The 3,485-nt window shown below is 36.3% G+C and overlaps 1 pseudogene; it reads right to left on the bottom strand.

Annotated features, from left to right (window-relative positions):
• Positions 1–1,718: 1,718 nt before the first annotated feature.
• Positions 1,719–2,319, bottom strand: LOC149200652 (abscisic acid receptor PYL9 pseudogene; annotated as a pseudogene).
• Positions 2,320–3,485: the final 1,166 nt, after the last annotated feature.

Raw genomic sequence — 3,485 nt, 5'->3', positions numbered from 1 at the left:
GAAACATCATCCTTGTAGAGAATCAATGCAGATATAATCTAGCTTTGCAGAGAAGGGCGAATGAAGGAGGTAATAGGAATCCTGAATTTTCCAGACCGCCGAGGCATTCAACTCAAACCTGCTGCCTATAATTCTTTATTACAGCGATGTACTGGAAACAAGGCTCTCTCAGAGGGAAAACTAGTCTATACACACATGCTTTCGAGCATCTTTGAGCCTAGTATTTTCTTTAGTACAAAACTTGTGAACCTATATGCCATGTGTGACAATCTACCAGATGAACGCTTACTAGTTGACAAAATTCCAACAAGAAATCTCTTTTATTGGAATGCAATGCTGAGAGGATATTTGCTCATTCAAGGGTTCGAATGGTTTTCCGGATTTAAGAATTTTGGGTATTTGTTTTAGATAAGTAAATTTTCGTTTTGGGCCATCAGATTGCCGAGAGTTCAGTACTAATTCTGAGAAAAGACCGCATCAATGAAGAGGGTTGGTATACTTACAAGCACTCCAAGGTTTTCATTATGTATTGCAAGAGAGGCTCCCAAAACATCATGCTGGCTAGTATATGTTGCTCCGAATTATTATCAACCATTCCCCTATTGTAGTTCAATGAATTATCTCTGCCCTTAGATGCGAGAGAGAGCAACGCATGGATCTTGAAACTGAATGGCAAAACTACAATAATAAAACCACATAATTTGTAGACTAACAAAATAATGCATAATTTTCAAACTAACAAAATAATCCGACCAATGATGACAGTTCAATCGTCTAACATATGATCTGATGGTGCAGAAAGGTACACTTGGCACATTAGAAAGTTATTTTCAAAGAGTAACGCCTTACGATGTAATTAGATGCAAAAAAATGAACAGAGCAAAACAAAAATGTTCAGCTTTTATCTAATACTAGCTAAGAATCAATAGCTCCTTCAAACTTCCCCTGAATTCAGTGACTGAAAATGTTTCTCGAAGCGCGATACAATACTTCATCTTCTTCGGGGTCTATGGGGTCTCGAACAGGGGATTAACCTTGTGTACAAAGCTATTTCGTGTAACGTTGGTTTCAATTCTATCAGGATAATGTCTACTTTCTTGTTCAGTTCTCGATGTCTCGACATCCAATTCCAAAATTTACCTATTGTGTGTGTTGATGGGCCTTAAATCCTAATAAAGTAGGATAAGAAGGATGTTGTAGAGACATTGGAGCATGTGCTTAATTATTGAAAATCAAAGTAGAGACATTGGAGCATGTGCTTAATTATTGAAAATCAAAGTAGCATAAATATGAAAGATTTTGCAAGATCTAAGGAGGCATCTATATCTCTACTTTGTCTTTAATTTTCAATTGATTGAAGGAAGATTAAGCTTTAAAGATTTTGGACCATTTCCAAAAAAATATTGTTATATTCATTTCGGACTCATTTTTATAAAACATAAATAAAATGTTGTTTATGAATCACAAAAGATTAAATTCAAAAATAAAATGGTTGTTAAATTTTTAATTGTTTTTGAATTAAAAACAAAATTGTTATTCAATTTCAATTTTACATTTTTCAACTTAATGATCTCCTCAACTACCCTCTGCCACTTTAGGAATGACTGCAATTAGGCATGGTTTCTGCCATAACAATTATATCTCAGAGAGTGCAGATTTCCCGTAAAAAATAAAAAAAGTAATGCAGTTTGTTCTTTGGGATCATAATATAAAAACAATTATTTATTAATCTGTTGAGACGTGGGCCGTGGGAATAACTTTGACAAGGACTGCAGGTTGCATTAGACGATGCTATCTATGAAATTGCATGTATCTTCTGTAGAATTCCTCTCTGGAATATCTGTCACATAACATTCCACAACATTCGTCCAAACACTTCCCTCGTCCACGAACTCATTCAATCTCGTCACTGATTGATAATTCCGAAGGCGGTGCTCTCCTCCCAACACCCTGAAACTGAGAATGTGCTTCTCCTCGTCCAGAATCTCGAGGCGCTCACTGCTGTTCTTTGCTGGAAGCCCCGATACGACTTTGACTTCCCTGACGGATCCCACATTGACATCTCCCTGACGGAGCAGCTGCTGACGAAGGGCTTGTACGCTTCAGGTTTATCGAACCTTCAATAACCGAACACACTGCGCTCTCCGGTGCGTTGATTCTCTGAATATTTACGGACGAGCACTACTTTTCTTCCTTTCCAACCTGGTGGTTGTAGTACTTGTTTATCAAACTGAGGGCCCTGCATATGTTTTGTTGGGCAACCAGAATTTTGATCTCAATCTCTGGACAAATTTTAATCTGCTGCCTCATCATTTCCATTCTCGCAGTACAAATAATATCTCTGATTTATATTCTCAAAGTTGCCGATTTATCTGTGGTTAGGCTGTAGAGACACACATATATATACGTTGATGAGGCATAATATATGGTTCCATGATGGTCGGCAACTGCTTCGCATCTTCCTCTCCCCGTTTTTCATTCTTCACGGGTTGAGGAATGATATAAGTAGGCAGTTGCAGTTGAATTGGGTACGCTTCCTATTCGGAAACACGCACACCCCGCTGCGCCCTCTCCACGAACAACTAAGAACTAAGATACTATTAATTGTTTGGAAAGGGATCATAAATTACTCCTATACAACATTATATTGTATGGTCATGACCATTAATTAGCATTACACCCTATATTTAATAGATATTGACCTAGTTTTCAACTTTTTTAATTTAGATTGCATGATCGTAGGCAACAAATCTCCAAAAGGGTTAATTTCGGGAATTGCATCCCGTTTTTCATTTTACAAGAGCTCATTAAGTAGGTAGTGCAGTTGATTTGGATATGGTTCTGTTGACGAAGCAATTGCATAGGTTCCTTTAACCACGCTCTGCAGTTGACTTGAATATGCTTCTGTTGACGGAAGAATATCCACCGTCTCCCCAAAGTACCCTTCGACCGTCTCCCCAAAGTACAACTATTCGTATACTATTAATTATTTTCCACGGGATGATAAATTTGAATCATTTATGTATAGAGTCGTTTAATGAGGCTGAGGAATTGTTCGGGCTGCCAAAAGTGGTTGGAATGAAATTGCTCGGGCTGCCAAAAGTGGTTGGAATCTGGGTAAAAGAAATTCAAAAAATCTTGTAGAGGCAGTGTTTGAATCACGTTTTTTTTAATGATGGAAATGGATTCAGCACCATCAAAAACATTTAGAACACCTAAAATTTTGAAGTTTAACAACTATAACTTAAATTTATAAAAATCTTTGCCGGATTTTTTTTACATATAACCAGAATTTCTATAACTTTTCAGGTAACTCCTCCGATACCTGTTTATATATATTCAACTTAATTACGATAGGTCCTTTTTACTATATTTAATATCCAGTAAATATTTTTTGCTATATTTAATATCTAAATATTTTTTTGATAGTTTTAAATTTGTGAGATTGTTTTAAGATTGTATCATACCTTTAAAATAATTTTATA

The sequence above is a fragment of the Pinus tabuliformis genome, chromosome 2_1 (assembly GCF_031772625.1).
Source record: "Pinus tabuliformis cultivar Carrire ecotype Pingquan chromosome 2_1, CPIR1, whole genome shotgun sequence".
In the NCBI taxonomy this organism is placed as follows: domain Eukaryota; kingdom Viridiplantae; phylum Streptophyta; class Pinopsida; order Pinales; family Pinaceae; genus Pinus; species Pinus tabuliformis.
Note: the sequence above shows the minus strand (reverse complement) of the source record. Positions and strands in the feature narration are given on the sequence as shown.